The sequence below is a fragment of the Mesoplodon bidens genome (genome assembly GCF_964165515.1).
Source record: "Mesoplodon bidens genome assembly, chromosome: 9".
Taxonomy (NCBI): Eukaryota; Metazoa; Chordata; class Mammalia; order Artiodactyla; family Ziphiidae; genus Mesoplodon; species Mesoplodon bidens.
The window spans coordinates 62,077,753-62,102,048 of NC_138166.1; the positions used below are offsets into that span (position 1 = coordinate 62,077,753).

Consider the following 24,296-nt stretch of genomic DNA (forward strand, 5'->3'; position numbering starts at 1 on the left):
AAATGTGAAAGGGAGATGCCTATATAAGGTACTATTAGTAATAATACCAGTATATAGTTAAATCAACAGATGGTCCAAACTTCTTATTTGAACCAATGTTCTCTCACCAAACCTCCACTCAAGACACTGACAAGCTGTAATTTTTCACTATTTGAATTCAATACACTCTCCTTTCCCCATCTTCTGGTTGATGAAGATGTTAACAGCTGGGAAATGCAGAGTACTGGGCAGACCAAGACAAGAGAGAAAATAATAAGGTCAGAAATTATCACTCCCAGAATATGCAAGAATTGAGGTTTGTAGGAATAAATGAGTAAGCACAAAAGAAATTAAATACTAATTAATTAAAACTCATATTGCAGATTTAGGCACATTGAGAATCATTAATTCTACTTCACATGGATCAGTTGACAAATAATTTATGGTAAGAATTTCTAAACGTTGACCCATAAGTTATTTTTGTTTTTTTTCCAACCAATCAGTACACCCATCAAATTATTAAATCTGTACATAGACATTGGTAATCCTGAGTCTGTTCTTCAGAATTTTAAAACTGGAACGGTCTGGAGGATAACCTATAGCAGTGGTGTCCAGAAGAACTTTCTGCAATGATGGAAATGTTATATAATTGGAATTGTTTAATACAGTACCTACTAGCCACATGTGGCTACTGAGCACTTGAAACGTGCCTAGCACAACTGAGGAACTGAACTTGTAACTTTATTTAACTTCAATTAATTTTGATGTAAATAATCACCTCAAGATATACCCCAGGGTTGGTTCACCAGAAGCCATTCATCCATGCTTCAGGGAGACTCCTGTATACTGGTGGGAGTTCAAGAAAAGGAAGTAATCATTCTTTAGACATGCTTTAAAGAGATTCCTTCAAACTCTGACATTCTACCATATTAAAGAGTGAACCAATTTAAAGGGGAGGAAGAGATATCTACATTATAATCAATCAGGTCAATGTCCATCCTCATGAACTACTGCAATAACCTTGTTTTGCTGAACCTGCAAAAGTTTTGACATATTCAGATGCTCCTCCTTCTTAACAGTATTCATATTTTTCTTCAGGTATCAGGGAGGCTGGACCAGCATTTGCCTCAGGATGGATCCTGATTGGTCTAACCAATTACAGTGTCCCAGGAGTGGATCCTGATTGGTCTAAACCAATTATGGTGACCCATGATTCAGACACAAATCTGTGGTGTAATTCTCATCAATGAGATGTGAAGAGCAGTCAACTAGGAAAGGAAGAATGGGGATGGGTTGCTTTTGAAAATGGTTTCCTCACCCTTAAGAAAGACACTGGGAGAGATACCTCATCTTCCTCTGGGGTGTCATCTATGAACGTGATGCCTGGAAGTCAGCAGCCATATGTTATGACTGTGAGGAGAGCTACTCTGAAGACTAACCCATCCTGCTGAGGACAACAGAGCAGAAAAATGGAAAGAACCTGGACTTTTGATAACAATGTTGAGCCTCTGAAACAACCAATCTTGGAGTAATCCTACTACTATTCTTCTATTTATATGAAATAACATAAATATTCTTTTGATTCTTTTGCCCATTTTCAGTTGGATTTTCTGTTATTTGCACCAAAAGCATTCTGATGCAGCTGCCATCTATTAAATACCAGGTAGGTACATAACAGGTATTTCCTCATTTAATCCTTGCAACAACTATCCTAAGAAAATTTCAGTAACTCCACTTTGCAGCTGAGAAATCTGAGGCTCAAGAGAGATAAAGTTGCAAAGGTTACTTGACTAATATAAATGGCAGTGTCAATATTGAAACTCAGTTGCCATACAATCCTGCAATCACGCTCCCGGGCATATATCTGAAGAAAACTCTCATTCGAAAAGATACATGCACCCCAATGTTCATTGCAGCATTATTTACAATAGCCAAGACATGGAAGCAACCAAAATGTCCAATGACAGATGAATGGATAAAGACGGTGTGGTACATATATATACAACGGAATACTACTCAGACATAACAAAGAATGAAATAATGCCATCTGCAGCAACATGGATGGACCTAGAGATTATCATACTAAGTGGAGTGAGTCAGAAAGAGAAAGACAAATACCGTTATGATATCACTTGTATGTGGAATCTAAAATATGACACAAATGAACTTATCTACTAAACAGAAACAGATGCACAGACATAGAGAACAGACTTGTGGTTGTCAAGGGGGAGGATGGTGAGGGAGGGATGGATTGGGAGCTTGGGATTAGCACATGCAAACTACTATATATAGAATGGATAAACAACAAGGTCCTACTGTATAGCACAGGGAACTATATTCAACATCCTGTGATAAACCATAATGGAAAAGAATATGAAAAAGAATGTACATATACGTATAACTGAATCACTGCTGTACAGCAGAAATTAATACAACATTGTAAATCAACTATACTTCAGTAAAATAAATTTTTTTAAAAAGATTGAAACTTGGGTGTGCCTAATGCCAAAACCCACATTCTTCTTTCTCTTCCAGCTCCTGCCTCTCAGAACTGTATGTCCCAATGAGCAAGTGAATTAGCAGGTATGTCTTAAGGTGGCCTGGTTCCTGCACTCAGCTGCATTACTTCTCACATCATCTGTAGATTCTCACATGTAGAATAAAGTGATCCATCTAGATGATCTCACCCAACTATGATTATAAATGGAAAACAATTAGAGCTGTGATTCATTTCAATTTTTATTTCAAAAGCATTCTCTTCACACTTTTCCTGACAGCTGAGAAAGGGGGCTTTGAAGTGAGAAACCCCACCTCCCATCAAACATTCTAAGGTTCCTCTCTGACATCCCTGAGGCTCTTAGCTAGCTAGGGAGGGCATGACTGTGGCTGTTACAGCAGCAAAATGCACCCTCTTGCCCACTTCCCTTACTCACCAACAGAACACCTCAGCACCTTAGCCTGCCACAAAGAACGGGAGCAGTTTTGGAAAGCTTAGGCACCTCACCACTTCACCCAAGAGTGAGCGTGTGCATTCATGAGTAATGGAGGTGGTGATGAGTCAAGCAGCGTTTTGCAGTCATTAGCCGACTCCAAGGTGTGCTACTTCACAGAAGGGTTAGATGCTAATAGGTTCATTTGCTCGCTTTGTTTTGATTCCTCAGGATGGACTCTTCCTCTTACCTATGGGATAAGAATTTGCAAGGCTCTTCATTTAGTTGTCAGAGAGATAGTTTTTGAGGCCATGATTTATGTCTGCCATTGAGGCAAAAATCTATTTATAGGGGCTTTGAAAGCATTTAAGTGGGAAAGCATAAAGAATTGGAGGCTCCAAATAATATTAAGTAGATATTCTCCCTTTCAGGAAGTGGAGCGTAATCCCATTCCCCCTTGAGCTGGACTTAGTGAGTAGTAGCCAGTGAATAAGAGTATGGAAGGAAGAAAACAGTAACATTACAGTAGAGAAATTTAGCAAACACTACCTTAAACAAGTGATCAAGTTTATTATAATGAGTGATGTCATGTGGATATCAGTTATCCCTGGATATGATGTGATGGGGACAGAACTTCACCTCTGTGGTCTTCCTCCCAAGAACCCAGACTAATCATATGAAAAATATCAAATAAACCCACATTGAGGGACTTTCTACACAATATCTGACCAGTTCGCCTCCAAAAGTGTCAAAGTCATCCAAAACAAAGACTGAGAAACTATTACTGACTAGATGAGACTTAAGGAGACATGAAAACCAAATGCAATGTGGTACCCTGAATGGGATCCTGCAACAGAAAAAGGACACTGGTGGAAAAAATTGGCACAATCCAAATAAAGTTTGGAATTCAGTTAATAGCACTGTACTAATGTTAGTTTCTTAGTTTTGACAAAAGTACCCCATAAATATAAGATGTTAACGTTAGGGGAAACTGGGTGAGGGGTATATGGAGATGCTCTATCATCTTTGCAACTTTTCTGAAAATCTAAAACTATTCCCAAATAAAAGGTTTATTTAACACCCCCCCCAAAAAAAGAATAGAAGGAATTGGAGTGGTTAGCATCTTTTCAACCTGCCCAAGAACACAAACATATCCATTCCTGACTCTGTGTATACTTACACCTTTTGCAATTGGCTTTTGGGTGAGAATTAAAGTAGGTTAAGAGAAGGCAAAGAGAATAGGAAAAATTTTGATAATAAGGAGGAAAAATGTAAACAGAAGAAGGAGGAGGAGAAGGGGGAGAAGAAGTGGGGAGAAGGTATAAAGTGAAGGCACTAAAGGTTTTATCCCTGCTCAGGAGCAAGAAAGCAAAATAAAGTAGCAAAAGATAATGTGTGCAGTGCTGCCCGTACACAGGTCCTCATGGGTGTCAATTTCACTATCACCTTATATGTTTAGGGCCCCTTGTTCAGAAATACCAAAGGGTGCGGAAACGATGAGACAAATTTCTCCAGTAGGAAGCTGGAAGTGACTCACCGATTCCATTTCTTCTTCCAGGGTTCACAGGGAAACTACATTCCCCAGCCACCCTTGCTTTTAGGCTGGTACCATAAGGCTCAGTTCTGGCCAGCGGCATGTAGATGGAAATAACATGTGCCACTTCCCAGCCTGGCCTCTAAAACATCTCACACCATCCACCATCCTCTCTCTCTTTCTCTCCTGCTCTCTAGACAGACCATTGGAAGCTAAGGTCTCTGAGATGGTAAAGCCACATTATGGAAGATGCCCAGATTCCTGAGTTTCTGAGTTGGAGGTGGCCAGAGAGAAGAGATGTTCAAGCTGCATAGGATGGTGGCCAAGTGAGAAATACAGTTTTATTGTGTTAAGCCTCTGAGATTTGAGGCTTGTCTTGTTCATTACAGTGGCAAGCCTATCCTAATACAGAATGTATATACAAATGACCCTAATGACTAAAACATTCTAGGGCAGTTCCAAATGCGGAAAAGGGAGGGGGTGACATTCATCTGTGGCATCAAAGGATGACAGCTATTGGTCTTGCAGAGTTGGGAACTGAATATTCCAGGTGGAGAGGTCTCCCTAAGAGAACTACCAAAACAGAAAACAGCAGGCCATGGTCAACAGTCAGGACTGGCATATGGTTCACTTTAGCTGGAACACTACAGGGAAGAATGGGAGTCCTGGAAAATGAGCCTGTAAAAGAAAGTTCAGGCCCTACCATAGCAAGTCCTAAGTGATGCTTTAAAGAGGTATCTCAGGGACTTAAAGCTTGCAAGCAACTGCATGACAGGGGCAGATTTACAGGATCATTCTGACCCAACATACAGGATGAATTCTGTGTGAAAGAAGGTGGCAAGGAGCCCAGTGAGAAGACTTCTGCAGTAGTCCAGTGTTCAGGGACGGCCTGAACCAGGGAATATGAAAAAGAGAGTCCTGAGAGACATTCCAGAGTTGACATCCCATCAGCGGGTAGGAGTTACTCAGCTGTGCAGGACACAGTATCACTGACGGTGACTTCATGTAACTTAGAATCATCTCTTCAGCCTCTCTTTTTACCATCCCCGTATGCTAGCCTAAATTCCTCCCATCTTCGGGCTACCAAATATTTTGCAGCTGTCAAGTACAAACAGTTTTCAGGAAAAGGGATTAAATAGGTTTAACTTGTTATTCAACAAGTTGTTCCCATCTTCCTTTATCCACAGTCCAAGACCAAGACTCACATTTTAAAGGGCAAAACGCACTTTTTCTCTTTCTTTTTCTTTCTTTATTTCTTACTTTTATTATTTCTCTTTTTCTACTAAATTCAGATCAACAAGTATTTATTGTTTATTCACAGAAGCTATGCAAAGTGTTCGGGACATACATTTAAATAAGAAAGTGTCTGAAATTAATAAGTATCTCATAAGTAAGGGGTCAGAAATTCCAATGCACGTGTAGCAACTGTAAGACAAAATGAAATGACTTGTGTGACCCCAGGATATAGGAACTCACAGAGAAGAACTCATTCTGCCCAGGCAGGATGCGAAGGCAGTGGTGATACCTGACCTGGGCGGAGAAAGATACATAGAACACTGCTGGGCTGAGAGAGGGGGAGGAGCATTCCAGGCCATGAGCAAAAACATGTCATGGTAATGAGCTTGCCAAGATTGCAGATGGTAAGGAGTCTAGTATATTGGTCAGGACTCAGTTTGAGATGACAGAAACTAAACTCAAACAGACTTAAGCAAGGCAGACAGACAGACAGACAGACACTAAATCGGCTCATAAAACCAAGCTTTATCTAGCTTCAAGTGGATCCAGGGGCTCAAGTGATGCCGCCAAGACTCTGTGTCCACTTCTCTCTCAGTGTTCCTATCTTCTGTGTCAGCTTCATACCCAGACAACCTTTTCCTCAGGCAGCAACATAGCCCCTGGGAGGACCTGACACATCCTACCAGCTTTGCACCACACTCCCAATACTTCCTACAAAACCACAGGTTGGTTCTGATTGGCCCAGCTAGAGGCACCTGCCCATCTCCAGCCAATCCCCATGGTTGGAGGAATCCTATACTTCTGCCAGTCAGGCTTGAGATACAGGGCCAACCCAGGAGGCTGAAGGTGGGGTCAGCCCCACCCAAGCCATGCGGGTGGAAGGTAGAGGAACAGAGCTTCCCTAAAGGGAATGAGGCTGCTGTTCCCACAGAAGAAAGAACACATGTTGGGTAGGAAACAAAGGTCACCACAACCGGTATGGCTGGGGAATAACACAGCGGGTAAGGATGGCAGGAGTGGTGAGGTGGGGGAATGGGGGAGGATCAAGACGAAATAAGGACTTACCATGGATCATTTTTATGATACGCAAAGGAACACGGATTTTATTCTTCAGGCTCCCATTTCTCAACTATTTTCTCCCATAACATAAATGATGGATGGCACCATCTTGCAGGCGTATCTGGGGTTTATTCGCGATTTTTCCATGCATTAGCTCCAATTCCACCCTTACTCTCTCACGCTAGACAGAATGATACAGTGAACCCTGCTCTAGTGGGTTTTTAAAGAGTAAAACAAAAAGAGAATAAATTATTCACAGACTTTTGATTCAACAATGTTTCCCAATGCCTCAGATGAGCACAGATGCTGTAGGCAGTGGGGAGTCACTGAAGGTTTTTAAAGGTAGGATGGGTCCGATGAGGAGATTCTCAAGGCAAAGAGGCCAGTTGGGAGGCTATTAGAGTAGAAAGGTGAGGAGTGTCAAGGACTTGAGCCAAACTAATAGCTGGAGAGAATGGAAAAGGAGAAGCTAATTACAGAGCTATTGCACAGGATGTAACTACTTACTGAATGGAGAGCAGCAACAGAGGATGCTTCAGGTTTAGCTGACAGCTTCCACACCATCCATTCTCATCCCTCCTCCCCTTCACTCTGCACTTGCCTCCCAACTACAACATTCACATGGGAAAAAAAAGCAAATCATGGGGAGCAGATATGGAGACTCCAATCTAAACAAAGTTCTTCCTCTTAGGTTCAAAAGAGTGTTTCTTCATAACTGCTTATTAATTGTACTTTAAAATATAGTCAAATTATAATTTGTAACAATAACTGTTGGTGATTTTATGTGATTATTAACGATTGTGTGGGCATTGCTAATAATACCTATAATTGTAATTGCCAATTATTACAGAATTATTATTACTGACAACTCAAAACAGTGCCTTATGTTTTATAGCACTTTGCCAACTTTATACTTTTATTTATCTCCATTTATTTCATTTTCACAATAATTCTGAAACAAGTATTATTGATCCCATTCCACATACTTTATCAGAATGAGTGACTTGCCCAAAATCATACAACAGATAAGTGGCAGGGGCAGGGTTGAAACTCCAGATTTCTGATTCCTAGGACCATGATTTTTCCACTTGGTTTTGGTCCTCATTACTTGCAGTAAAAATTAATAAATAAAAACTGTATTCCCAGTCTGAGAACTGGATCAACATTTAGCTTTTAGATTTTTAGCTACTCACATTTGCCCAAAAAGAACATTTAAATCAGGAGGAATGAGGTATAGGTGGTTTGGGGAAAGTAGAAACTAATACTCAGTCCTAAGGGCAGATGGCAGATGGCTGCCAAGTGGTTTGGTCTTAAGGATCCCACAAGAATCCTGTCTCCAAGTCACTCTGGCACTAGAGCACCACAAGACTGTCCCAAAGTCACTATGGCCCCAGAAACTACCTGTCTGTATTTCTGTTACAGACCTATGTCCAGAATGCCCCAGCTAATGTGCTTTTGGGAAGAGTATATATTTTCTATCACCCCCTGGGGGATCAGGATGACATTGCAGGATACCTGGGCAGAGCTCAGCATAAGAGAACTTTAAAACCCTGAGGCTTCCAAATAAGGCAGAGCAGAAGCTGATAACATTAAAAAAAAAAAAAAAATCCATTATACTTCCTAATAACAGGTCCCAAACCCTCTGACCACTATACTTTTGTGAAAGCTGCTTCCTCTTACTGGAATTTGCTCTTCCTTAATAAAACCTAACCTTAAAAATAGTCATATAGCTTGCCTTCAAGGCTCAGTCAAATGACATTGTTCCAAGAAGCTTTGCTGAACCCCCCCACAGGTGAAATGCTTCTTTTCTCCACCTCCAAAATTCCCAGAGCATTTTGCACCTCAGTGCAGCCTGCACTAGAGCTCCCACTGTGGTTCACTCATCTCTACTTACATTGGTGCTGCCAGTAGAAACATAATGCAACCTGCATGCCTAATTTTCCAGTAGCCACATTTAAGAAAGTAAAAAGAAGTAGGTGAATTAACAATATATTTTATTTAACCTAATACATCCAAAATATTATTTGAACATATAAACAATATTGAAATTATTAATTAAATATTTCACTTTTTTGTATATGTTAAGTCTTAGAAATCAGTGTAGATTTTACCCTTACAGCATATCTCAATTAGGAGGCTAAATTTTCATTGGAAATCCTTGATGGTATTTAGATTTCATACAATGTACAGCTTAAAATGTAGATTCACATACTCAAGTTGTTCCAGACATAATTCTCAATGGAAAACGTTAGTTTTCCAATAATGGTTACTGAATGATCTCTTTTTTCAAGCTTATATTTAAATAGCTTAAAATTAAATAAAATAAAAAATTCAGTTCCTCACTGGCACTAGCCACATGTAGGAAATGGCCATCATACTGGACAGTACAGCTATCTATACTACTAGATTATAAACTCCTCAATGGTTTACAGGGCCTTATTCACCACTGTATGCCCAGCATTCAGGTCATTGCACTGCACATAGTAGTTACTCAATAAATGTTTGCTGAATAAATGAATGCATGAATGCATGAATGGTTCCTCTTAGTATCGCCCACAGTATCAAGCAGAACACTTTCCATGTATGACAATAATTGTGCCTCTTACTTATATAACACTACACAGTTTACTAAGGTCATCATCTTTTCATCTTCATGAATACCCACCGAGAGAGATGTTATTTCCACATCTTAGGCAGAAAACAAAACTACAGCAAGCTTAGTCTCTGTGTGTAAGGTCACTTAATAAAGGGCAGAGCCAAACTTTGAACCTACATTTTCTGACTCCCAATTAACACTCCTTCAAATTCACTGGCAGCTGCTCTAGTGATCAACAAACGTATGTAGAATTGAATTAAACACTTCAGAGTGCACAAAGAATGCTCAGTACAGCTGCAAAAGGATTCTCTCCAATGTCCTGTATCAATAGATAATATGAATATCAATATTACATAGATCTTGTGCATCAATTAGCGGAAGATATGGCTGCTTGACAAAAGTCAAGTCAAAACATTTTAAGACCAAAGAGATTACAGTTAATACCTGTTTGATAAGAAAATGCCAAGTGAAGGAGAGTTAGAACAGTACCTAAAGAAGAACATCAAAGGCATTAACAGCCGGAGCACCTCTTATCTCAGACCACACTGTGCTTCTGGGGAGTTCCACAAATCTGCCTGGGGTATGAGAATCTAACCCAAGTAAATGATCCTAAATCTACAACAATCTATTTACACAAAGATGTCCCTCATAGCATTGTTTATATTACATTTGCAAAACACTGGAAAATTTTCAAATATCAGCAAATTGTTTACTAAATTACAGTACATCCACTAAGTGACTAAATTTAAGAGTTTTTGATGTTCATAAAAGTTTAAACATGGAGAAATGTTGGGTGGGTCATAATGTTAAATTTTAGAACATGATACTGTGAGATTAAAGAGAACTTAAACATATTCATAGAAGAAATCAAATTTTAGCAATCTGCAAAGAAAGAATAATGGGTAACATTTTCCCTTTTCCTTTTTCTATGAGCATGTATTACATTTATAATAGAAACATATTTTTTTAAAAAAGCTTTAAACAAACAGGTAAACACATCTCAATACCCCCTTGTCCATCCCTCACCATGGATAAGGAAGCTCAAGTAAAGGAAAAGATTCTTCTACTTTTTGTTTAGAAATGGGCTTCCACTTGTAATCAAGGAGATAATCCTTTTCTCTGAATTGTTGGTCTAAGCTACTGAGTCAAGAACTATCATCACCCTTTAGAAGGATGTGACAACTGCAGGGCCACAGTCTAACTGGATGCCCAAGGTCACACAGCTCTGCAGAACTGAGTCCAGCCCACAGACGCACTCAACTTTCACAGCAGAGCTGCTCATATTCCCAAAGTACTCTGGCTGGCTTCCAGCAGGTCCACTTCCCACTGGGCCACAACAGTGTGGGGCTGCCTTACACGCTTGGCTGATCACCTCCCAGCTCTGGGAGATGTTGTTCACACTATTTTAAGGGAATCAGCCACATTGAGTTCTCAGTGATAAAGAGACTGGGATACGAAATGCTCTTACAGCAAGCCAAAAGCTGGCAAAGACCACTCCCAAACCTCCTAGGCTTCCCTCTGGCCTGGACTATGAAATAGACCATCCTTCTTCCGAGTTTGGTAGGATATCCCAAGGATGAGCAAGGGCTAATATGCAGAAGGACCCCTGCCAAGAAGACAAAGTCTCACATCTTGCTGATGGGCTTCCAGAGGGACAGGCAGAACCATTCAAACTCAGCTGAGGGGTTAAGCATAGTTCAGTGATTAATCACTTGGATTCTGGAGACAAGAGAGAACAGAGGTTCAAAACCCAGCTCCAACACTTGAGAGCTAAGTGATCTTGGACAAGTTATTTAACTACATTTCAGTATTCCCATCTGTCAAAGGAGCATGCTAGTAGTACCTATCCCAAAAGATTATTATAAGGATTAAAGGAACATTTAGAATAGGGCCAGGCCCTTAGTAAGAACCATGAAAGGGTCCTTCATTTGCAATATTGGTTGACCACCTCCTAGTACAAGACCATTTGCAGTTCACCAAGCACTGTGCTGAGCTTTACATACTGTATTGTTTTTAATCCTCACAATAGCCCCAAAGCATAAGTATGATTATTTCTGTTCTACACATGAGGAAACTAGTGCTGGGGGGGGGCGGGGGGGTTGGGATTAAGCAGCTTGGCCGGGTCACGTATGACAGAGGCCCCATCCAAACCCAGGTATCTTGGGATCCAAAAACAAAAGGTCTTCCCAGGTGAGGCCCAGACTCAGAGTAAACGTATTTAGGAGAAATAAGTACATTTCTCTATCATACTTACTTGGTAAGGTTTGCTTACTCTGTTAAGTGTTCTCTCTTTGGTGTGGGGTTCTGCTCCTTCCTGCGTATGTCATCCACACAAGATTTTCTCTTCCTTCTCCTGACTCCTGTTTCTCACCCTAGGATGAGGTAGAGCTCACAGCAAAGGCCCCAGGGCTTGGGTGAATTAAGGACACTGAGGCACCAGGAAAGATTGCTAATCCTCTCCCTGATGATGGGGAAAGACACCTTGCCCAAATTCAACTCCTGTCCCTGTCCTGCATCCCCTGCCCCAGCTACTAACCCCACCATGATCTGCCATGGTAATAGCAGCAACAGTGTACTGATTTTCCATGGTACTGGGCATTTTCTAAGCACTTTCATGTACAATCATCTCCTTTGATCTCACAATGATCCCGATGGGTAGAAAGGGAAAATATTTATCCCTGTTGTACAGATGATAAAACTGAGGTACCGGGAGTTAACAACTTGCCTGATATATGGCTAGAGAAGGGCCCAGGTTTCTTGCCACCTACAGTGCTCTTTCCAAAGCACTGAAGGTTCTGAAGCTTTTCTTGAATCACAAACTCTCGTGACAATCTGTTGAAAGGTTCAGATTCCCTGAAAAATAAATATGTAACCCTAGGCCCTCTTTGAGGCATTCCCAGACCCCCTGAAGTCATCCACTAGTGCCTGACCCCAGGTTAAGAGCCTGCACTACACTTAATGCACATCCATACTAACCCAAGGGAGAAAAACTGAACATCAGGAGCCACAGGGAGGTGCCAAGGCCTTGGTCAGGACAGAATCCTCAAGAAAAAAATCCTCCACATTGTTTTGCTTTAGTCAGTGTGGGACAGGGAAGTGAAGGATTCTCTTGTACCTTCAAAGAATGCCTGGTAACTCTAAGTTCCAGAAATGCCTTTCCGGGGTAAACACCCAGTGACCACAGGACCTAAGTTTTTCAGGGCAGGAAAGCTAGGTTTTAGTCCAATGGTCTCTTTGATGTTTGATTAGAATAAAAATGGTCACTTTGGAGGGCCTCTGAGTCCAGACTTGAGGAAGTCCTTAGCTCCCTGCCATGTACTAGAGCTATAAACCCTACGAGGACAGGGACCACGCCTATTTTGTTTCCATGTTAAACCTAAAGCCTACTACAGTGCCTGGCACGTGGTAGGAGTTCGACAATGGTTATCATGAATGAATGAACCCTAAGAAGTTCCCACATCCATGCCTGACCTGATTCCCCTACTTTTCAAAACTTGCTCTTTTCTAAGCCACCTCCTCTACATGGCACATCTGACCACATTCCCTGATTGTACTTCCTCTGTGCCGTGGACATGGTTCAGTGATGTTTCTGCCAGGTAACTGCTGCTATTCAATGATGAATGCAGAGATCAGAGAGGAACATTTTGGGATCATGTGGAATAAAAAGCAATCCTATAAATGTAAATTGTTACCCTATAAACATGGATTATTATTCACAGAGAGGAAGATGTATAAAATACTAAAGGACAGGGCTTCCCTGGTGGCGCAGTGGTTGAGAGTCCGCCTGCCGATGCAGGGGACATGGGTTTGTGCCCCAGTCCGGGAAGATCCCACATGCCGTGGGGCGGCTGGGCCCGTGAGCCATGGCCACTGAGCCTGAGCATCTGGAGTGTGTGCTCCGCAACAGGAGAGGCCACAGCAGTGAGAGGCCCGCGCACAGCAAAAAAAAAAAACAAAAAAGAAAAAGAAAAACTGGAGACAACCTAAATGTCCAACATATATTCTCACACACACACACACACACATTATGTGGCAACTTGGAAAAATGCTTAAGATAAAACATTCAGTAAAAAAAATTAGAATACAAAACTGTATCCACACTGTAATTATGACTGTAAGAATAAGTCATAGATATAAAGACTTCAGGAAGGATGCCAAAATGACAGCAGGGATTATATTCAGGCTTCTTTTCTTTTACCCTTTATCAAATGTTCTACAAGATAAGTATATTATTTTTATGACAAAATCTCATTTTGTAAAAGATGAATAAAGGAGGACTGGTGACTAAGAAACTGAGGCAATGTTGCAAAGTGAGTTTATCCAGAAGGTGGTGAAAACACGTCAGCCACTGAAACTGTAAGCAAAAGTAGTCAGTGCCTTCTGAAAACTTCCACCTATCACATTCCCAAAAGAAAACATGTACGTCGCCTAAATTCTGTTGAATTGGCTTTTGGAGAAAGACAACATAAGGGACATTTGGTGACACTTAAGTTATCTAAAATGTCATGGACATATGGCATCTCGAGGGGTGGGAGAGCTCATTCTGTGATGATTCCAAAACTCCAGACCTCCGCTCCAGATAAAGACTGTAAAGAAAAGGGAGCAACGTCTGTATCCGGGAACCATGGTCAGGAAAGGCCTTGACGGTCATTAGAAAAATGGTGCCCTGTGGAAGCAGCACACACCAAGGCAATGTGGATGTGGGAGAAGGAGGGAAGGGAGAAAGGGCCGAAGGGGAGTCTGCAATGCAGGTAGAACCGTGGTTCTCAGGCCTGCTGCACTCCACAAACCAAAGAAGCTTTCAAATCATACAGCTCTCTGGGCGCTACCCCAGGGATGCTGTTTTAATCACTCGTGAGTATACTGTGAAGCCCGGATTAAGAACCACTGAAATAGAAGGTAAATAATAAATCTGAAGAGAACAGGGATTACTAAGTAAAAGACAAGGTTTTCAACTGGGAGAAGATGAAACTACAGCACGGAGGGAATTTGCCTGTGGTTGCTGCTGATGCCACTGATATTATTCATTAGAAAAGGGAAATAATTTTAGAAGTTGTCTGGTCTACTTTATCTTAGACCTCTCTCTCTCTCTCTCTCTCTCTCTCTCACACACACACACACACACACACAAATACACACACCTCAAAAAGTTGAACTTGAGCCAAGTAACTGACTTGTTGGTGATATTTTATAATTTAAAAACTACAATTAATTGAGATTTGGGACTATGCTAAAGGTTTTTTAAATCTTTTTTTGAAATGATTCCATGGCTTTTTTTTTTTTTTTTTTTTTTGCGGTACACGGGCCTCTCACTGCTGTGGCCTCTCCCGCTGCGGAGCACAGGCTCCGGACGCGCAGGCTCAGCGGCCATGGCTCACAGGCCCAGCTGCTCCGTGACATGTGGGACCCTTCCCGGACCGGGGCACGAACCCGCGTCCCCTGCATCGGCAGGCGGACTCTCAACCACTGCGCCACCAGGGAAGCCCTGAAATGATTGTAGACACACAGTAAGTTCCAAAACTAGTGCAGAGAGCTTCGACATACCCATTACCCAGTTTCTGCCAATGATAACATCTTACACAACTACAGTATGTTATCAAAGCCAGGAAGGTGACATTGACACAGTATAAGTACCTAGCCTATGACCTTACTCAGATTTCAGGAGTTTTTATGCTAAGTGTTTTGACATACACTTTCTCATCTTATCCTCCCATCATTACTATTTCCATTTTGCAGAAAAGAAAACTGAGCCCAGGAGAAGCTGAGTAACTTTCCCAACGTGGTAAGTGACAGACAGGATTAGGATAGAAATTCAGCTTTGCCTGATTCTAAGCTCCAGTTCTAAACCACCTTCCTGTACCAAGTCCCTGCGTTGCACACACACACCACCATGGTTCATGGCCGCTGGGGACAAAGGGCTCTGGCAAGACTGCAGGGTGATGCTGGTGACAAGCTCGTAGGAGAGGCCTGTGGGTAGCAAGTGTGTGAGGCCACAGCTAGGAGAGCAGTAAGTCTTAAGAAGGGCCTTCTAGTTCTCCAGCCCAGCAGCTAAAGTGGCATTTGTGGGCTGAGCTATGTTCTGCAGGAGGAAGGGGTAAGCAGGGGATGAAGCCCAAGAGAGCAGGCCAGCAGGCAGTGAAGTAAGAGTCCATCCTGGGCACGAGGAAATGGCAGGAAATGAAGAGAGTAGGCTGATGCTGGTACTTCACTGGGAAGCAGGCAGGAAGCAGGAGCCTAGCTAGAAAGCAAATCCACACCAACAACCAAACCAGAAGACACAGACCCCCTCGTCCATGCTAGACCAGGGAGGAAGTGTGGTCTAGTGGTTATATGTGGGTTCTGGAGCCAGAATGTGTGGCTCTAAATCCCACCCACACCTACCAGTTGGTGGTCTGACTGACTTTTGGTAAGTTAACTTTGCGCCTCAGTTTCTCCATCTGTAAATTTAAAGTAATAAAAATTTAAAAATCTCCCAGGATTGCTGGGCAGATCGAACAGACAGCATGTAAAGCATGTAGAAAAGTGCTTGACACATCACCTTCAGTCGGGTTAGCTACTGTTATTACACACAACGTGACTGGACAAGGATTAAGAGGAAAACGCTAGAAACTAAAGAGAGGGAGAGGGTGCCTCAAAGGCCCCTGGTGTCAGAGTGGCTTTTCAGTACTAAGGGACACACCTGAGGGACAGCCAGATAAAGCGAATTCCTTCGCACAACACGGGGCCTACAGCTAACGGTACATCTCCCAGCAGCACTCAGCAGGATGCTGACGCGGGATGGCATTACCTATGACTACAAGGCACTTGCTGGTACCAGACACTGCGCTCACTGCTCCACATGCAGAGCCCCCTTGACTCCTCACAGGTATCCCTCGAGGAAAAGAAGATTTCATCCCATTAAACGGTTGAGGAAACTGAGGCTCAGCTTCAACTGCCTGCTCAAGGTCACACAGCAGGCGAGGAGTGGAGCTGGGATTAAAACCAGAGCTCAGAGGCTTCCCTAGTGGCGCAGTGGTTGAGAGTCCGCCTGCCGATGCAGGGGACACGGGTTCGTGAGCCATGGCCGCTGAGCCTGCGTGTCCGGAGCCTGTGCTCCGCAACAGGAGAGGCCACAACAGTGAGAGGCCCGTGTACCACACACACACAAAAAAAAGTCCAGACGATACATTCACACTCCTTTCTCTGGCTAAGTAATGCCTCCCCCAACCCACTCCATGGCACTCTCACCACTCTGCAATTTCCCATCATTCCAGTGGCACCACCAGCTTCATGTCAAGATACTGCCTTCCACCAGATTAGAGCACCCAGGAGGCCCTACCCGCAGGACAGGGGATTATTTAGAGCCTGGATTTGCTGATACACTTCTTCATATTCCAAGTCAAACTTATTTCTGCCCATTAGGGTTGATGCATTTTAGACTAAAGGACTGCCCATACCACCCTTCTTTGTGTCCTTTCTCTCACAAACACCATCCCTGGGCTCCAGGTAGGATGAAGATATAACGGCTTATAAAACAATGGATGAAAGAAAAATCCAGAATCCATACTGACACTACAATCTAGAAAGGGAGCAAGAGAGGAAGGAAAGGGAAAGCTCTTATTTACCATCAAATGTCATTTAATAAATGGAGAAAGAATAATAGAGTTAGAAACTACCATTGATTCAGGCAAGAATCATCAATTGATGCTAAAACCGTTGCACAAAAGTTTGTTAAAAAAGAGATTATCAGCAGCTGCATAGCACAGGGAGATCAGCTCGGTGCTTTGTGACCACCTAGAGGGGTGGGATAGGGAGGGTGGGAGGGAGACACAAGAGGGAGGAGATATGGGGATAGATGTATATGTATAGCTGATTCACTTTGTTATAAAGCAGAAACTAACACACCATTGTAAAGCAATTATACTCCAATAAAGATGTTAAAAAAAAAAAAAAGAAAGAAGAGATTATCTTCATCATCTCAAAGTTATCTCCCGCAGATAACTTACTACCTACAAAGGGCAGAACGGCACCTTTACCGGGGAGACATTAGGGGAAACAACCTTAATGAAATAATCAAAGCTAACATCACCAGTAATGGGACAATCGACAGCCCTCTTCCAGTGCTGCATGGAGGACGCAACATCTACATCACTTATATAGTATTCCTGTCAACATGAATAACCTGAATCAAATCGCAAGGCAATGATCAGACAATCCCAAATTGAGGAACATTCTGCAGCACAAAACATGTGACCCGTTAGCTTCAAAATGTTAATGCCATGCAAGACAAAGAAAGACTAAAAAGCTGCTTCAAATTAAAGGAGACTGACAACTAAATGTAATGTGTGCTTCAGGAATGGGTTCTGGATCAGAAAAAAAGATTGTCATAAAAGACATTGGAACATTTGGTGAAATCTGAATGTGGGCTGTATATTAGATGATAGTATTATAGCAAAGTTAAGCTTCCTGAATTTGGTAATTATACTGTGTGTGTAAGAAAGTGGTCTCACTCTTAAGCAATACAAGCTGAAGCTGAAAGGTCATGATGTCTACAACTTAAGGTCAAAAGATTTGGAAAAAAAAAGATAAATAGATGATAGATTTGATAGCAAGCAAGCAAAAGTGACTCTAGGTGGAAGACAGACAGTTGTTCATTTTACTAGTCTTATAACTTCTCTGAAGGTTTCAAAATTGTCAAAATAGTTTTTTGAAAAACAAGGTAGGTACCTACCAGTTGGCTCAGAGCTAGACACAAAAGCCTGATTCAGTGCTACCCATGGAAACCTAATGACCAACGAAACTCAGCCCCGACGGGGCCAGACAGGGTCGAAGACAGAATAATTATCAAAACAGTAGAGAAACACAAAATTTAATAAATATAATTCAGCCCCCTGCATACATCCCCTTTCTAATTCTCGATATGGACCATTTTCAAAGAATGAAACTGATGTACAGATCAAGGTTTGGATCCCGGAATCCAAGTTTGCTATTTGATTCACATCCTCCTGTTCCTGGCTTTGCAGAGTGTGCACAAGTTATACTCTTGGGCAGTTTGCAATGTGTCTGCCTCCAAGTACTTGACCCCATCACCTGAGCCAGAATCATCATCCCTTTCAAAGGAGGACAAGCATGTCTACAGCTCTTGTTCAAATAACCATCCTTCCCCAACCAAGCTGGCCTCTGGGGTCTACAGGTAATTCATCTTAGCAAATTCAACTCCTGCTGCACTTAACAGTAATCAATAAATGGGGAGCAGCTAGACTACAGTTATGGGGCTGTCTATTCAATAACCATTAGCTGCTACTACATTTAGAAGTAATAGAAAAAACAACAGTCCCTGTTCCAATCCATGTGGGAAGACATATTTTCACAAGTGTCTTCCCCAGATTGTCCATGCTCTTCTTCCTCCATAGGTTTTTAAATCCCATGCTGTTCTCCAGCTCCATTATTCCATCTCTGCTGCCAGGCAGAAAACCTTAGTCTTGATGTTCTGTGTATAGAGGGCAGAAGCATGTAAATATAAATCCTAATTCTGTAATTTAATTAGAAAAAAATATGCAGTCTTCTTTCTGCTTCCCCAAAGATTTCCAAAAGCTCCAAAGATCTCTGCCTATGGAATAAAAGTGAACCTTCTTCTCGTGGCAAACAACACCCTGCCATATTTGGTCTCAACTTCACATTTCCAATACTGCCTCACTTTCACATGCCTTAGACACAAATCCAACAGTTCCTTCAACATATGCCGTGTCTTCCTGCCTCCTGACCCTGGCTAACACCGTTCCTTTTGCTTCCCTTTTAATGTCCACCATGATCCAGCCTGGCCTGTTTCAATGGTTACACCAAGTGTCATTCAACATATTCACTGATCCATGTGAGGTCCGGGGGCAAGGGTACGTGCTGGTCCAGTTCTCCTCAAGTGGCTCCAGTGCCGGGCATGGGGTGTGACTGCAGAACAAGCACGGAGCACTTGAATGGCAAGAGAGCATCTGTTATTAGAAAGATTCAATAAGAAGGAAATCTCTCCTTTCCTGCTAGCAAGGGCAGAAACCCTGCCTTAAGGCTGCAAGTGGGGACCAAAATTTCTACAGAGTAAAACACAAGGTAACATTATTGTGAGGTTCATAACATAACCCGGGATCCCCCACTGCTGAGGACAGGGACCAATCACCAATCAAGGGATATCCAGACTTGCATTACCGCAGGGCACAGTTTCAAAGGGTTTTGCTCTATTTTTATTTAGGGAACCTTAATTTTACTTCAGAAAAACCGATGAGGTAAAGTCCTTCATCACTGAAAGTTTCTAAGGCATAACATATGGTGCTTCTGAGGTATTTCCCACTGTAGGGTCCCATATCAGTTAGGCCAATCTGTCTCTTTACCTCATCCACCATTAAGACTTAGCCCAAGGCCTGGTCCTGGGGAAGAGGAGGATATAATGTAGGAGAAGCAGGAAGCCAGAGACCCAGCTTTTCGGACTTGGGGGATTATAGGGAGATGAGGCAGACAGGGCAGGAGTGAGACTTCCTCTTCTCTTTCTAGAGGGACATCTACCCATAAACCAGAAGGTCCACATCGGAGTAAACTCTGTGGCCAGCAGAGGCAGGTAGAAGGAGGCTGGGTTTTTGCTTCCCCAGGTTGTCTCGGGTTCTGTGTGGTTTGGACAGGACCCAGAGGTTCCCACAAGCTCCTGAGGTTGAACCTCAGAAGCTACCAGGGATTGTGCTTGGGGAGCTGGCCCATGAGGTTGACATGGGACAAAGTACCCAAGGGCTAAAGGCCAGACAATCTGATCCAGAAGCACATGAGAATCATGACCAGACCTTGATGGGATGCACAGCACTGCCATAGAGAGATGGGAGGCCTTCTTTCACTTAGAGAGAACTTCAGAGACTCCTAGCACACTTCAGGTCTCTGTGTGACCAAGGACAGAAGTTCCCGTTGCTCATCAGGAAGCACGGGAGGTTGACCCACGCTGCACCCTGGCAGAGAGATGGAGATGAAGCCTCCAGGAGTATCCGAGCCTCTCCCCTGCCTGACAGTACGGAAGCTCCCCACTCCTCCCTGTGGGATTCTCCTAGGATGACTCACTCACACTTTGTAAAATGTGCTGCTAGGAGTTATTCTGATTTAGGCATAGACCAAGCTGTTGAGGACACCTCGGATGAGTGCCATTCCTATGGGTAGAACCCTGGCTTCCCCAATAGCCTGATGAGAATGTGTCTGGTTTGAAAAAGGATACGCTCTTAAGGGGAAGTTAGCCTTGGAGACCGGTCCACTGGCTGGCAACCAAAGTGTTCAAACCAACTGTACAATGTCCAACATTCTTTAGCATTTCCCTTGTACAAAAGAAACAATTATATTTGGGGTACGATTTTAAATGCTCCCTTCTCATGTTGTAATTTCTTTAGTTAATCTCAATGTTTCAGCAAAGTCTCCAGTGGGCAATAAAAGTACAAAAGACTAAAAAGAATTGTGGCCTGCCCCATGTTCACCCCACCACTAGAGCCCACGGCGAAAGGTGCAGCATCAAATATAAAATCAAGTACAGAGAACTGGTCCAGGATTTCTAGGCCAGTAGCCTTGAAGCTGAAGCTGTGCCCACAGCACAGAGCTGGCAGTGGTGGGCCAGCAGAGGATCGCAGCATGGTGTGAGACTGCGTTAGCCAGGGCCTTCTGAGAAGCAGGTGCCGAGGAAGGATTAGACATGCAAGAAATGTATCAGGGGGGAACATGTGAAAGAGAAAATGGGGAAGGAGCCAGAGGAGGCAGGGAGAGGCGAGATGCAGGTCTGACTCCCAGTGAAGGACACAAGGATGGCAGGTTGGGTGGGAGCGTCTTAGATCACAGTGCAGCTCTAAAGAAAGTTCACCAAGGAACTTGGAGTCCTCGAGCTGAAGTCACCATCAGAGGAGTCCCGTGTCTCCCAGGAATGGCCACCCTTAGGATCCCTGGCACTCTCAGTCATTGGCTGAAAGTGCCCTTGAGAAACGCAGCCAGAGCCATCATAGGGACAAATATCCTCGCACAGAAGCTGGGGCCATGGGTCAAGTACATTCCCTGTGGTCAGAGATGTGAGAGGTGCATTCACATGGCCACCACAGAGACAAGCTGCCTCTTTCCCAATATACTAGTGGAAGGACCAGGAAGAATGCAGACAGAATGGTGTCTGCATGATATATGCTTTGTCAATTTCCAACACTGGAAAATCTGTCTATAAAAACTTGCTTTGCAAAGAGAAGCCTAAATATTTCCCTTGTGGGAAGCCAAAGTTGCAACAGAAACTCGTCTGAGTTTTAAAAAAAATCAGAATTCATTCTTTCATTTTTCCCCTTCACAGACCTGAGCAAAACTCTACTGCTTTGGATTAGCGAAGACTAGAAAGGAAAAATGTCAACTCCAGGGAGACAGCACTAAGTCACGGAAGTAGGGGACCCCCGAAGTTCCCGGTGGGTGACCAACATATGGTGATAGAGAAAGACATGTGACCAGACTTTCCCATGAGCTAATTGGGAATTTTAACCCATGACTCATCCCGGGGTGGGGTCTGAAGCTGCAGGGGACGCTACCCCACACCAAGCCATAGCATCAGCCAGATTGCACATTTCCTGAAAGTAATCAAGTCAGAAACTGGTTTCTTGGCTATAGCTGTTGGTGGAAAAATGAATGCCAAAAGCCAAAATGAGGATGAGTTCAACGATTTAATTCTGCGTGGAAAACGCAATCCATTAAATGGCACCTGACAAGGACTTAATCTCATCCGCGGCCGAGGGTGTTGGCTCAATGCAGTTCTGCTGTCTGGGACATATTCTTAGTACGTTATGTATAGAATCAGGAACGCTTTTGCCAAAGCCCAAATAAGTCCATTCTGTGTGGGAGGAGAAGTTCATCAATCCCCCAGTGACTCTCCAGGGAGTGAGCATACTCTTCTTCCAAATGCAAAATTATCAAAACCTATGTTGAGTCACACAATTCAAGGTAAGTAACTGAGATGGCCAACGTGCTGGATGGCTTCAGAATTTCCACTACTGCGCAAGGAGGTCAGGCCAGAGGCCAGCCTTGCTCACAAAGTACCTACTGGGCTTGTATTCCCAGCCTGGGGCACATTGCACAGCCCAGTCACAGAAGAAGGGGTCAAGGTGCAGAGGATCAATCCACTCCTCAACAGGATTTTGAAAAACTGGGAGGGAAGGAATGAGGGGCTGTCATATTCATCGCCCACTTAATCCTAGCAACAGGACCCAAGGCCACTGCTGTTATTTCACTGTTTCCATTTGTAAAATGAGGCAACTGAGAATCAAAACCATGACTCAAAATCACACAGTTGAGAAGAGCATTTGCAAATTCATGCCTGTGGTATTCCAAAGCCCATGCCTCACTCCTCAGAGGGTGGTCCCTGGGCCATCATCACATCACTTGGGAGCTTGTCAGAAACACAGATTCACAGGCTGCTACCCAGACCTACTGAATGTGGGTCTGCATTTAACAGGATCCCTCAACGAATTTATTGGACATAAAGTTTACCTTAATGGGCTCCTACTGGAAAGGGGTAGGTGGATCAAAAACGTAAGTTTAGACTAGAAAAAAGATTGAGTGAAATAGAACAGGGTCAGTCTCATAGGATAAGCCTCAAGCTATGTATCCAAATTGCACATCCAGATTAGTAGAATCAATCACACTATCTTATTTCACCAACAGCAAACCCAGAAGCAGGAAAGCCAAGGTAATGTGGTGGTAGAACATGGTGGACAGGTAAGGCTTTGGAGCCAGGTGGACTGGGTTGAAATTTCCAGCTCTGCCACTTGCTGGGTGGCTTTGGGTAAGTTACTTGATCTCTCTGAGACTCAGTTTCCTGACCTGCACAACTGGGATAGCAATACACACCTTGCCAGGGTTTGGAGAGATTAAATGAGCAAATGAATGTACAGTTCCTAGACATAGCAGATGCTCAATAAACATTGGTTTCCTTGACTTTCAGTACAATCTGGGCTGGGTCTCACCTTTGCAAATGTGCACACTAGAAGCTGGGGAGATAAAGGGTTCTCAGCAGCCAGCTCTTTCCTGTTCTCTTGGGTCCTCTAGTGGTAAACACTAAGATTCCGGTCACTAAACAGACTGGCTGGACTGGTCTATCTTCCTTAAGCTTCAGGCTCAGCATATTCTCTCATCTCTTTTAAGAAAAACCTGAGCAGAACAAGGTTCAAAGGGACAGGTCGTGAGGAACAAGGAAAACAGGCACCTGGGTACAGTTCCCAGAAGTGTCTACTTTCGAGACACTCGAGCCTTTTCATTTAGCTATGGTTCCCGCTTTCCTCTTTTCAAAAGTCTCGGGTTTTGAAAGCAGACTTTTTCATGCCAGAGGCTTCGTGAGCTTTCAGAGCCCACAGTGTCTGCACCTGGACCCACAAAACCCAAGTCTAATCTTATTCACTCTGTCTGTATCTGCTCAAAGGCGTGGAGGAGCAGGAGGTGGCTGCCAAGTGCTACCTGCACGTGCGTCCCCAGCTGCTGCCCGGAAGGACACCCCCACCTCCCACGCCCACTTCTGCATCAGTTACAGAAGCTGATACAAGAGGTGCCCTTGGAACAGAGTATCTCCCACGGATGGAAGTAGCTGAGGGCAAGGGTCCCAGTGAGGGTCCCATGGTCTGACTGCCTCAGGAACAGCTCCAGCACCAATAAAGAGGCATTTATTTCCTTGCCCAAGCAAAAAAAAATTTTGTGGCCCCCAATTCCAAATGCCCTCCAAGTGTGAACAAGGAGAAGGAGAAGGGAGTAGGCAAAGCTATCACTTCTCCCCTGTTGCTCGGTGGTAACGACCCTGCGGAGGAGCTATGAGGACAGAGGATGCCAATTCACGAGAACCATGTGTTTCTCCGCAGCAAACAAGACTGCAGAACTGCAAAGGGCAGGATGTTCACAGTCACATGCCTGGATCCCTTAATTGTGTGTGGGGTTGTGTATAAGTGTGTCCACACACACAAAC

The 24,296-nt window shown here is 43.3% G+C and overlaps 1 protein-coding gene across 4 annotated transcripts in view; it reads right to left on the reverse strand.

The window, feature by feature from the left end:
- PDE1C (phosphodiesterase 1C) overlaps window positions 1–24,296 on the reverse strand; it is a gene marked incomplete at both ends in the record, with an annotated part of 531,390 nt that overhangs the window by 320,274 nt on the left and 186,820 nt on the right. The window lies entirely within an intron of this gene.